Genomic DNA, 14,401 nt, shown 5'->3' with positions numbered 1-14,401 from the left:
GTTATAATTTCTGAAAATGTTCAGTCATTGTGTGCATGATGTGCTAAAGAAAAATAGCATCCAGGAAATTAGTACTGTGGAAGTCTGAAAATTAGTCTGGCCAGATAATGAATATATCATACACACACATTCACACACACAAATGCATAAATATGCATGCATGCACACACAGATTGTATATGTATGTATTGGAGAACTGGTACCATGTTTTTTGAAATCTTCATTGTCCTATTAATACTAAAGATAGGAGATGTAAAAAAATTACTACTCCATACTGATTTGGTATCAACTTTAAAATTTCAACACACATCTTAAATCAGTGTATTTTCACATTATGTGATAAATGTTTTTCACATATAAATGAGGCTCCCACATAGCAATTTTAATAGACTTCATTGAAAATATTATTTTTATTGACAGTAATATAAAAACTTGAGCAGAAAAAGCACTTATTCACATTAAATAGGAGAAATCAACCAATTAAATCCAAATGAATCCAGTAGAGTTGGGAATTAATTAGTTAAAACTAAAATAAAATTTAAAATAAAATGGACAAATGAATTTTATTCTACTTAATGATCCAAATGGGGAAAAAAACATATTTAAACTCAGGCTATTTTTCTTACCAACACTATTCATAGATATCCAAGTTATTCATTCCTTCTAGTAGCATCAGTATATAACCAGTAGAATTTTAAGTTTAATGTTGCTACTTTTTTTTCCTACTTAATATAATAAAATTAATGTTGAGAAACAATTAAGTTGAAAAGGATAAAAATAAATAATATGGATACATTCAGATTTTCTAACTGCATTTCAATTTAAGGGTAATAGTTTATTTAGTCTCACATCTTCAGTCAAAATTAAGATAGTGTATGTTATAATTTGGATTTGGAATGTTCCCCAAAGGCTCATGTATTCAAGGGTTGGTCCTACAGTTGGTGGGACTATTAAAGTGGTGGAAACTAGGATTTGGAACCTAGTTGGAAAGTGGTGGGGCCTAGTTGGAAGAGACGGGTCACTGGAACCTTGCCTTTGAATGACAAATTTTGTCCCCTGAATCTTTTCTCTCTCTGTTATCCAGCCACCATGAGGTGAGCAGCTCTGCTCTGCTATGTGCTCCCAGCCATGATGATCTGCCTCACCTCAAGCTCATAGCCATGAACTGAAACCTCTGAAACTATGAGCCAAAATAAACCTTTCCTCCCTGAAGTTGGTTTTCTTAGGTATTTTGTGGAAGCAACAAAAAGTTCCCTAACACAGAATAACACTTTAAAAACTGACTCCTTCCCTTGATTTGGCACTGGAACTATTGCATGGATTCTGGCTGATAGCAACCAACTGTGGTCAAAGTAATATAGGAAGGGGCAGGTTAGTCAAAGGATCTTTGTAGGTAAGAATCTGCCTGCATACCAGCTACCTTTACTCTGTGGTCTGGGAAACATGACCAACCCAAATAAATTCCTAAGTATGAAGATTTTTTAAAAAAGCAAAATAGCAGAAATCCACCTCTTGATATTTTGAAGTAGCAATATGGTCTCCCTACAAAGTATTTTCTTAAAGAGTAAGAAACCTCTTATATATCTAAATCATTCCACAGAAGACTGAGTGAAAACAGAAAATGCTCTTATTTTTTAAAAATAACATATCTTCTAAATTATATATTAAATAAATACATGAGTATATTTAAATTTCCTTTAAAACTTATTGACATGCAAAAGTACATATTTTTTAAATGTCTTACCTCCTTCTAGGAAAAATTACTTCCTGAGGCACATTTGTTCATTCTTCTGTTTAGTTTAAGGACCTGGACACTTCAAGTACCTTACAGAAATAAACAAGTTCATTCTTAGAATTCAGTATACATCACACATTTAACAGTCTATAATAAAAAGTAAAAGTCAATGTAAAACTCTTTATACCACCTCAACATTTTGAACAGGAAGATAAAATGTGGAAAGGGAAAAGATATTATGGGAGGCAGGCACTAATTTATCTAATTTTTCACTCTAGCTCCCCCCGAATACATTTGTATTCACTGATTGAGGTACATGAAATAATTAATTGTTAAGGTTCTGACTGGTAAAAAAAAAAAATTAACTGGCTTATTGAGAATTAATTGAAACACTGATGTGTTCTGTTGAAGGTCCTGCGATCGTCAGTGGGGGCAGAGGAATGTCTGTGATGCTATGATGTCATTAACATTTTTCACCACTGAGGATGAAAGGCTAACCCCGACAAACTCACTAAGCAGTGATTTCATAGCATTGTTAGCAAGTAATTGATTTCACTTTACAAAGGTTTTCCTGAATAAAGATAATAAACTATAAAGGTAAAATAAAAAGAAGTTTAAAATAACAGAATTTTTCAAATACAACATTCAAAACATGCTTTGAACAATTTTATTTTACTAAAATACATGCTTTAAAGCATGTATTATAATTGAATAAATATTGAAAACAATTTAGAAAATAAAGATAATACAAATCTGGGGTAAAGATGTAAAAGCGTTTACATTTGGGAAGATACATATTTTGTTTCAAAATAAAGTGTGCAGTTGAGATTCAGTAGCTAAGTACTAGTATTATCAAACATCATTAATCTTATCAAAGTCAAAAAAACAATAGGGTGATACAAGTTCTGAAGTAGCAGTTATTTCTGTTATTTTCAATTCTGAATTATTTTTGACTTTACAATATTTATTTCTATTTTGTTATATTGTTGAGAAATATAGGTATATTATTCTACATCCATTGATTCAACAGATATTTATTGGACTCCTTCCTATGTGATAGGATTTGAGGGAAAAAATTGATTCAAGAAAACAGATAATCTGTTATTCCAAACATGCATACAAATATTGATAATTCAAATGTCAATATCATATCAAATATCTCTTAGATATATGCATTATAAGATGGTGAAATTGTTTCAAGGTAGCTATTAGGTAGAAAACAAGACCCTCAGGGAGAAGCATCAATTTATGGAGGGACTACATTTTTGGAGACTCGTTTTGAATATTGAAATTATCATAATACATAGTAAGAACAGAGTTTGAAAAAGTCAGTAGAAAACAAAATCTCAACAGAAGAGGGAAAGTTCAATCATGGAATGCTTGCCTACCACGTTTCAGGCCCTGGTTTCAACTCCCAACACTAGAAAAAAAAAACTGAAAAGAGGACTAGTATCAGGGGGTATCTACTAATGTCATGAGAACTTAACTATGGGGTTTTAGACAGGAGGAAGGAGAGAGCTCAGGAAGTGACACTAAGGAGCAAAGAGAACATTGCCTCCACTCTAATCTCAGTGACTTAAGTGGTGTGGGAGGGTAATAGCCACTTCTTGAAAGGTGGTGTGAAAAGCAGCAGTCATTGGGCTTCATTGGAGAGAAGATAAGGAGAAATACACAAAAGAGGTTGAAGATAAAGGGTATCTGTTGGGGTGTGGAGAGCAGTGACTTGAGTCATGGTTTCTGATTCCTGTCTAGTTGCATTTGCCTGGGAACTGCCTGCAGGAAGGTGCAGGTCAAGATGGCCCAGTTGCTATGGTAATGCTCTGCCAGAACAGGCTACTGAGAAGGCTCCCAGCTGAGCTCAGACACCAACTCCCAGGTGGTAGAGAATTCTGGGCATGACAAGATGACCTTGATGTCTTGTTTCACTGGGTCCTTCAGACTGCCTACTTTGTTAAATCTTTCTTACAAATAATCTTCTGATGACAAAACCTATAAAATAAATGTACTGAGCTATCTCTGATGTCAGTCAAGCCTCATCAGGGCGTGGCTTTTCCACCTGCCCCAGGTTTTTCTCTATGTGCACCTGTTTGTCTTTTCTTCATTGCTTCATTGCTCCTCTGGTTTCTGAATTAATGGCTATGCTGCATTTGGAAGTTCCAACAAGAACAGTGAAAGGGCATCAGGAGAAAGAGAATGGAGGATTAGTTTTAGAGTCTCAGGGATCAGGGATGACTTGGTAGTTGTAAGATGTTTTTGGTCACAATAATGGAAAGGAAGGCTCTGAGAGCCACTGGGGGCAGAAGGATTGGTGTGAGACTTAGCAGCAGAGGTCAGAAATTTAGGCTGTCCACCTGGATGATGCTCTCTGACCCAGCAAAGGCTTATGAATTCCTCTTGACTTCTAAGATGAGTCTTTCTAGGTTAGCAGAAGGGCAGTCTTTCTCAAAATGGCTTTACCAGACACTGGGACATATACCACATGGGAGAGTGCTACTGCTTTACATAGTGTTATAAGAGGATAAAAGATGACTGAATATTCATGCTTGGGATGGTCAGGGAAGTCCTCTTTGAGTTGATGGCATTTTATCTGAGATCTGAAGGAAGAAACCACATGGATATCTTGAAAAAGAGTATTTTAAATCAAAGGGCAATAAATACAAAGGTTCTGAGGTAAGATCATGAAAAAAGTATTCTAGACACAGCAATAAAGTCAACAAGTAAAGAATGAGAACAGTGATGGGAAGAAGCTGAAAATGCAAAAATAATGTGGTTGTAACTGTAAACCAAATTTCAGCTGATAAGAAAATAAACATTGGCAAGATCTATGCCATAAACAACATCTTCTAGTTTATAACAATGCATTGCTTACATTGAAACATTTTAGAAAAAAATACCATTTTTTCTAAGATGGATAATGTAATTTAAAAAGCTTATTCACACAGTGGAGGTTTTGCTCTTTCAGATATTTCTATATCAAATTGATCACAATACAACCATCATGTTGGACAAAAAATATTACTCTAACATGCACAGTATTGTTCAATAGTTACATCTATGTTAAATAAATTAGTATGATAGAATAAAAAAAATTTGTCTTCTCTGATGATATCAAGAATGTGCTGACATAGATGAGGTCTTCCCCCTATCTTTGGGAAGATTATATGAGCCAAGCAGGCACCTGCAGTTACAAAATAACTGATCCAAACTGACAGTTCTTTTTTTTTTTTTTCTTTCCAATTCACACCATATAATTTTTCTACAAAAAATTCTGTCAAAAGAGATTCCATTCGTGTCAGGTAAATATTCCTAACAAGCATACTTTCAGCTTGTTCTAAATTGATAGTACCAAGTGAAACTTAAATGGGTAACTCCTATTGCAAATAGATTGTAATTCTTTATCTTATCTATTTCTCTTCTTTGATCCTGGTGTTCTCCTGGAAACTCTAAATGAACGGTGACTTTGACAAATATGATGTCTGCTAGCTCCTACAGAGATGTACTAAGAACAAATAAAACATTGTGCTTTCTGCTGTACCTGTTTTCATTAAGCAATGATTTACTAGCAGTTAGCAGAATAGAAACTTACCCTGGCCATTCTCTTTAAAACTAACACTGAATTTATTGGAAAGGCTTAAAACAGTGATTAATATTGCAGGAAAAGTTCATTTTAATTTTCAAGCATCATCCTTTCTCTTTTCCCTCCCTCCCTCCCTCACTATTCTGTCTTTCTCTCATGGGAGGATGAAAAGATGAGGTAATCTGGGCAATGAATATGAATAAATTAAAAACTAATCAATTGAAGTTCAATTTCATTTATCATGAAGAATTCCAAATGACTTTCATTAGAATTAGATATATGATAGTCATAATAACTTGAAGATATGTGTTGTTCTGGATTTTTAAAGTGTATTAAAATTTTTTAATTTAAATAATTTCAAGCATTTTTATCTTTAAACATAAACAATTTACATGTTTATTTATTTGTGCACTCACAGTACTTGTTAAACATGTCCAATGTACCTGGAAATGATTTCATTGAAAAATTAAATTAGATATGCAACTAAAATATAATTTTCTGGGGTGCTGGGACTTGTTCATTAAGGTTATCCTGTGCCTGGCAGGGATTAGAATACAAAAATATACAATAAATATATGTTTCAAGTGAATTTCTATGTTGAAATAAATGTGTTTCAGTAAACAAACAAATATGCTTCTATCTCTTGTTTTATTGAAGAAGTCAGATAAGAAATTAATGATTATAGAACAACTTGATGAGCATAAAGATGGTCATATGTACTGAATGCTTAGGAAACAGAGAGGTGAGACTACAAACCAAGCTTCTGGGGTATTCTTGATTCCAAGTTTATGAAATGAAGATTAAAGATGCTTGGTAAAGATTTCGACCACATTACACATATCAGGGGATGATATATCCTTCAGGCACCATAGTACATTGCTCAGAATCTGTCAATAGACTTTTCTGAACTGGAAAAATAAGTCATGAAAATTTTGGTGGTTTCTATAATATGATTAAAAAGATATTTAAATAGAAATTAGTAAGTCTCTATCTAAAGGTGTTTTACATTTACCCTTTCAACCATATTAAATTGCTAAATTGAAAACTTTTTGTAGTTAAGATTTTCTTCCTTTGTAAGTATCCTCAGGTATATTTGATGATTGTTGAAAAAATCACAGAAAATACAATGAAATAAAAGGGAAAATTTATAAATCCTCTTCCAACTTTTAAAATTATGCTTGCTATGAGACAAAGATAGATTTTTAATGTATCTTAAATGGCATGACATGAGTCACTAAAACAAAGAGATCACACCTAGGGCTTCAGAGGACCCTTAAGAGGCCTTTATCAGCAAGTCTTAGAATGGTTTTAGGAGAGGCTGAATATAAGTACAATTTAATTAAAATATTTCTATGGAATATATCCTCAAAGCAACTTTAAAAACCCAATTTATTTGACTGTCCATAGTTAAGATTAGAGCCCTGAAGCAAAAAGTTTCATCATTTTATTTTTCAGTGAGATTACAAAGGCTATATGAGAAGAAAATGAATATATTCTCCTTAGTGTAAGACCCTTTAATTATTGCCTTATATAAACTTCCTGGTGTTTTTTTTCTGCAAATTTCAAATCAATCTGAACAAATTTCTCAGGTCACTTTTGGGTCATTAAGAGGTCATGAAGGAAGCCCCAATGATAATACATAATTTCTAAAGGCTTTTAAAAAAATGACACTGAAACAATTTTCCCCTTAGAAAATAAACATACATTTTATAAACTATTATAGAACTAATCATCTACAACTAAAGTCCTTAAGTTTACTCATATGCTAAAACTATCATATAAATTTTTATTTGTTTGTAGCTTATAATATATACAAATGAACACTTTAGCCATACATTACCATATATATACATATATATAACAAATACACAACACACATGCATATGCACACACCTGTATACAAACACTCACACACTGCTTGGAAAATTCTTAGCTGAGTTGTACAAGTTTGTTATGATTTAAATTAGATAAACTTTCAACTAAATAGCTCAAGTGTTTAGTACAACCATTTCTGGAATCCCTATTTCCTTCTGAATACATGTGACTTTTCCAAATGTACATAATTCCTTCATTTTGAATATATTTGACCCTTCAAAAGATTTTGAGTTTTTATATTAATTCTTAATCATACTTATAAATATTATTGGTATGAACATCTTTGATACTTCTTGGTATTTGCAACACCTCCTATTCTGCAGTTACTTACAATACAGATAAATTATTTTTTTGGAAACATTATATATAAAATGTCAGTTCTCTTCACACTAGTCATTTGATTCTATGACATCAAGCATTATCTATTATTATTTTGAGACTATGAACTGTGATGGATATTTAAATACTTATTTTCTCTGAAGTTATATTGCTATTTAAATAGAAGAATTTAAAGAATTTTCAGTTTTGAAAACAAAACAGAAAAAATCATAGGAAGAATAAAACTATGAGTCTATAAGTCCATACACTCAGGCAATTTCTTTGGAATTTTGTAAAAGCAAAGATATCAATTCATAGTTCCTTGGGAATAAATTAATTACTTATTGTTTTCCTCTATGGTCTTACACATTTCATCAAAAGGTTTTCAACTTTTAAACTGTGAGTTAAGAAACTAGTATTTTATTTCCTTTTAAATTAGATGGCAACATAGTTTTACTCTTAAAATAATGGGTAAAATTGTGTAGAGTCAATTTGTGACAGATCTAGACGTGCATACTCTATTCTTGAATGTGTGTTTATGATAAGTGAAGACAGGTAAGTGTTTTTTACAAATATGGGACTCAAATTTCCTACTCTTCAAGTGTGTGGCCCATAGCTTTCCAAGCTCACCCTGGACCTGCCCCTTAAGTACTATGAGATCTCACTCATGTATGGAATATAAAAATGTTGATCTCATAGGAGTCGAGTGTAGGACAGTGGTTACCAGAGGCCAGGGAGAGGGGCAAAGGAGATTGGAGAAATATTGATCAATGGCTACTAAGTTACAGATAGATAGGAGCAAGAAGTTCTGGAGTGCTATTGTATAGTAGTGTAACTATGGATAATGATAAGATACTGTACCTTGCAAAAAGCCAGAAGAAAGGATTTTCAAAGTTTTCACAATAAAGAAACGATGAATGTTGTTTTAGTCAGCTTTTACGCTGTTGTGATTTAAAGACCCAACCAGAACAAATGTAAAGGACAAAAGGTTTATTTAGGGGCTCCCACTTTCAGGGGTCTTAGTCCATTGACATCAGGCTCCATTCCTCAGGGCTCAAGGTGAGGCAGGACATGGTGGAAGAGTATGGTAGAGGGAACCAGCTCACAGGGTGATCAGGAAGCAGAAGAGAGACTCCACTCTCCAAATACAAAATATATACCCCAGAGCCATGTTCCCAATGAACCACTTCCTCCAGCCACACCCCACTTGCCTCCAGTTACCACTCAATTAATCCCATCAAGGATCAATTCACTGATTAGGTTAAGGCTATGACCCAATCATTTCTCCTCCAAACCTTCTTGCATTGTCTCACATGTGAGCTTTTAGGGGACAACACATCCAAATCATAACAAATATTAATGGAGATAGATATGTTTAACCTGATTTCAACATTATACATTTATATGTATGTGTTAAAACACAATTAATAAGAACAATTTTTATGTCAGTTAAAAACAAATTTAATTTAAACTAATATTGCTACCTACAAGTAAATACTTTGATGGTTTTATGTCTATAAAAAACCCTCAAATTTCACCAGTGACTTTATAGAGTTTTGAAATTAGATGAAGAGATAAAGTTTAAGGTGGAGATTATAGTAATCTATGATTTAACTCCTGGGACCTACAGGTTACAGACAGACAACCATGAAGGAGGATTAGACTTCCCACACTATCAACTTCATACTCATGCATTTGACTTGCATTAGACAATGAATAACACATGACTGAAAGCAACCTGTACCACATCTGAGCAGAAGCTTTAAGAACCAGCTCGTGGTTCTGCCCTTGCTCTTTACCCTCTGCCATGAGATTAGTATGTCTCAAACAGAAATATATTAATACATGCTTCGTACATACTAATATGTATATTAGTATGAATTACGTACTAATACATGATGGTGGCATAGAGCTCATATGGTCTTGTGATGGATATAGAACATGTGCAGTGTGTAAACTTTGCTATTATAAGCCACACAGATGTTGAGGTCCTTTGTTACCATAGTGCAACTTAGTCTAGCCTCACTGATGGAACAATACAATAGAAAGTGCACAGAGGAAAAGATGTAGAGAAAACAGCATGTCAGAGATGATAGTAGCCTTTGCTCAGCCAAGCAATGCCCGCTGGAGACAGAACATGCTTTGTGCCCTGCCTGCCTTACTACAGCAGGAATTCCAGGGAACTGGCAGCTAAGACTCAGTTATTTCTCTAAGTAAAAGCTGGTTTTCTCTGAATATAAAAGAGAAGGAGATATGCAAAACTAATGCAGGAAGTATTATTGTTTGTTTTATTCTCATAATGAATCCAACAGAGGACTACAGAATTATGAAGACTAAATAAATAACAAATTAACTGAAGAGAATATTATCTGCCGAAGTTTATTGTTTGCTATGAATAATTTTCTCCTGCCTATTCTCTCTAGTGGTACTGGATTAGCAGGTCATTCATTTCCAAATAGGTAAGTTTACCTGACCAAAATTAAATTCCAAAGACTCTAAAATGTCATATCAAGTTGAAATTTTAAGATCTATAAATGTAAATTGTGAATTTGCTGGCTCACTGAACAGGTATAACATGCAAATGTAGATGATGAAGTTGGTGAAGACATGAAGTATTCTCCTCCAATATTTTTAACTTTTGAAAACTTTGATTTTATAAATGATACCACCACTATGGGCACAAATCCCATGAATGAAAGACCACAAAATATGAAAGTGTATACACTGTCTGTGTCTCTTTGGATGAGTGACATGATAACATTAGGTATGATTTTGAGTTATATTTTTAAATGGCTACTATGATTATTAAGAAATAATCTCATAGGATAGAAACAAAAACAAAAAAAATCTAAATTATCTTATTAAAATCAATCTTTTAATAGTTGGTGTCCTGCTTAAATAATTGTTTAAGGTATCTGGTGACTTAAATCTTTCTCATATTTTATTCCTTCCTAATAATGAAAAGAATAATAATAATCCTACATGAGAATGATAAATACAATCAACTATATATTCCTGTTCTTAATAACCAAATTTAGCAAAAGTTTTAGAGCTTTATGGTTAAGAATTTTCACAGAATTTTGTACAAGAACTTATATGTATTGCATTCAAATAGCTTACTATGATACCTATATTTTACATTAAGACATTTTTGATGCTATGTAATTCTTAATTACAAATTCACCCAATAATCTATTTAGTTAAATTATCTATATTGAATAAAGTCATGGAGATGATTTCCTTTCACAATTTATTTTGGGTGTGTTTGTATTACTAACATGTATTTTTTTTTCACTTTGTAATTTGCTCTCTTCTAATTTCATTTTCCTACTTCTTTTATCTATAAAGTGAAGTGCTTCTCATTTTCAAATTAAACTTTTAATCATATTTTAATTATTTTAGTTTAGTTTGAGGAAAGTTAACTGAGATAAAATTGTTCAAATTAAAGATCACTGCCTTAATTCATATTAACTTTCAGCATCATTGTAATCAAATTAAAACCAAATTAAGCACTGATATAAGGAACCATCTAGAGGTGCATCAGTTGAAACTTTTAAATAATAATAATTTAAAATCTTTAAACTAGAAAAGCACTAATTTTACTGCAAACAGAATAAAGGTACAAAAGTAAAAATCCATTAACTTAACCAACACACAAAACACTCCTTTAGATTTTGGATCACACAAAGTACATTACTACCAATCAAGTCATTACAATATTCAAAGAGATGCTCTAAGTATATGTATTAAAAATAAGCTTGGAAACATTCAGAGAGATAGAGAGCAAGAGAGAGAGAGAGAGAGAGAGAGAGAGAGAGAGAGAGAGAGAGAGAGAGAGAGAGAGTTACCATTTAGGAGTTCCTGCGAGTCTTCTTTTCTATTACTTGCTGATGATTTTATATAAAGCACATTTTTAATCTTCCAGAATCACATTCTTTTACTTTATTTTAAAACTATATTCCAGAAGCAGAAAAAAATTCATCAACTGCTAGTGGTCACAAAACAAAGGACAAGGAGTAGTGGTAGTATGCCCACAATTAAGCTGATTAAACTCTGCAGGATCTGCAGTTTGTCAAAAACCTTTTTGCTGCCTCACATTTTCTAAAAATGGAAAAGGTGAAGCTTTCACAAGTAGCAGGCTCCAAATAAACCAGTACACCCAGCACAAGGCTCGTGATACTAGCAAAAACATTTTTTTCACACATTAAGAAATGCTACGATTAGCTGGTACCCATCACCCTAATAGGACACTTCTCCATATTAATGTGAGATTCAGCTTGCAGACCCTAAAACTCTTTCCATCCCTCAGGCTACATTTGTCCCAAAGAAGCATTAGTCACATGTAGCCTTAAGGGACTTTTATACAAAACTTGTGGGAGTAATATATAGATTCTTTCCTTGGAAGAGAAAAGGACAAGACAAAACAAAACTGGGTCAGGGATGGTGACTGCTAATACAATAAATCTGTGAATGCCCTTTTGCTTCTCCCTCCTCGTTCATTTCCTCAGTTTTACCTTCTGACCTTCTAGACATAGAAGTGTTGTGTCTAGAATATTAAATATGAACTATATGATAGTTACTCATGAAGTTCTGATTGGTGACAGCATCTTCTCCCACAATTCATTCAATTTTGCCTCTTGCCCCATTTCAATGTTGAAAGTAACCAACTGCTGTTTCTCTCTCTCCCTTTCTCTCTCTCTCTCTCTCTCTCTCTCTCTCTCTCTCTCTTCTTTTCAGGAGTAGATGTTTACCATAGGGTAATTTTATTCTTTTAATTTTAAGTTATACTTTGACTTTCCTAAATATCACTATTTTCAGCTTCAAAATATTAAAAACAAATGTAATCTTATTGTTTAGTATTCTTTTTTTTTTTTTTTCCTGGCACCTGCTCTTCCTATTCTGAAATTCACAGTACATTTCACATTCACTATACTTGACTACTCCTTGTCTCAACATATTTCATCAGTTATTATGGTTGCTGAGTTGCCAATAAATTATTTAACTGAAATAACTGTTCTCTGGTGGACAGCATTTCTTAGGACAAACTCCATGAAAATGCAACTACTGCAGGGAAGTCTGAAACTGCAAAAATGTATTCAAAATGTCAGGTTTCTAAATAAACTTTGAAATAAATGTGATTTAAGAAGCTATGTTTGTTGCTTAAAATTCCATGGATCCAGAGATACTTACTACATTTTTATACCATCAAAGAAGCACACTATAAATGATGAAATAAGATAAACTTACAAAAAAACAGGAGTTGTCCATCAAATACTTTTTTAGGTCATTTCGAAGCCTCCCCTTTCTCATCCATTCAAATGAATAAGCAATAACTAATTCTTCTGTCTTTAGTATAATATTTTCAGCTTTAAAACATTTATAATAAAATATGTATTTTAAAATAAAAATATGAATATTTCTTATTTAGCTCCTTGATTTCTTTAGCTTCTAAAGGTTAATATCAAACTGATCATCACAAACTAGTTGTTAATTATGATTTTAAAATAACTTAAATAGGAAACCATTACAAACTGCATATATATTTATAACTTACTGTCTAAATTCTACTAATTCTTTTTTTTTAAGTAAGAATCTTTAATAAATAATATTTGAATTTGTAAATTCTCCTAATTCTTTAGACATTTGCTTTGTGGTTACCATGAGATTTACAGAAAAACATATTTTGATCATAGGAAGCTATTTGGGAATGATAACATTTTAACACAATTGTGAATATAAGAAAACAGGAGAAACAGAAAATATGTTCATAAAACTACACTTGTTCACCATTCCTTTACATACTATGAATTTCATTGTCCCATTTCCATCTTTCTATATTGCCTATCTCTCAACTTATTAACGTAGCTATTATTTTAATTGGTTTGGGTTCTAATCTTCAAACTAAAGGTATAAATGCTTTTCACACCAGGTTTACAATGCTAGAACATTCTGAGTTCATCAGCATGGTTACTCTTACCAGTGAGTTTTATACCTTCTGATGTTTTCTTCTTACTCATTAATATCTCCTTTTTTGAGTTTGAAGAACTCCCTTTAGAACTTCTTTGAGAACCAGTCTGGTAGAGAACCATTCTCTCTGCTTTTACTTATCTGGGATGTCTTTATTACTTCTTCATTTCTAAAGAATAGCTCTGAAGAGTACAGTCTTTTTGGCTGAAGGGTTTTTGCATAAGTACTGTGAAAATTCCTCTCCTGATCTTGGAGTTTCCTTCTGAGAAGTCTGCTGTGAAGCTAATTGGAATACTCCTATGTGTATTTGTTTCTTCATCTCTCTTGCTCATTTGAGATCTTCTTTTCATCTTTCACTTTTGATAGATTGATTACAATGTGTCTTGGGGTAGACTTGATTGGCAACCCTCAGACTTCTTATACCTGGATATTTGTATCCTTCTGTAGGTTTGGGATATTTTTGTTATGACCTCCTTGAATAAGCTTCCTAGCCCTCTGGCATTCTCAATTCCCCTTGAACTCCAATAACCTGGATATGTGCTCTTTTAATATTGTTCCAAATTTTCCACAGAGTTTCTTCATTCCTTGTTGGTTTTTCTTCTTTTTTCTTTCTTTTCTACCAACTATGTATTTTCAAGTATCCTGTTTTAAGCTTACTGATTTACTTTTCTGTTTGACCTATTCTGTTATCTATATCCTCTATTGCATTTTTAACTTTGCTTAGTATATTGCTCTCCTCAAGGATTTCCATTTGATTTTTTTAATTACTTCCGTTCCTGTGTTAAGTTTTTCTCTTGGAGGTTGAATCTTTTCTGTGTTTTCTTGAAGCATATTAAATTTTCTTAAAATAACTCTTTTAAATTTTCTATCTGAAAAGTTACCCAGTTACCCATACTGATTACTTTCTGGTTACCTTTGGCACCTTTTCT

The 14,401-nt window shown here is 32.8% G+C and overlaps 1 protein-coding gene across 3 annotated transcripts in view; it reads right to left on the bottom strand.

Moving 5' to 3' along the window:
- The window catches only part of Sema3a (semaphorin 3A), a 459,630-nt gene that overhangs the window by 291,464 nt on the left and 153,765 nt on the right, over positions 1–14,401 (bottom strand). For all 3 annotated transcript variants that reach the window (XM_047562544.1, XM_047562545.1, XM_047562546.1), the window contains exon 3: positions 1,745–1,824. The gene's annotated coding sequence lies outside the window, so the exon portion shown is untranslated. The remainder of the gene's footprint in view (positions 1–1,744; positions 1,825–14,401) is intronic.

This window comes from Sciurus carolinensis, chromosome 8 (assembly GCF_902686445.1).
Source record: "Sciurus carolinensis chromosome 8, mSciCar1.2, whole genome shotgun sequence".
Classification (NCBI taxonomy): Eukaryota; Metazoa; Chordata; class Mammalia; order Rodentia; family Sciuridae; genus Sciurus; species Sciurus carolinensis.
Note: the sequence above shows the minus strand (reverse complement) of the source record. Positions and strands in the feature narration are given on the sequence as shown.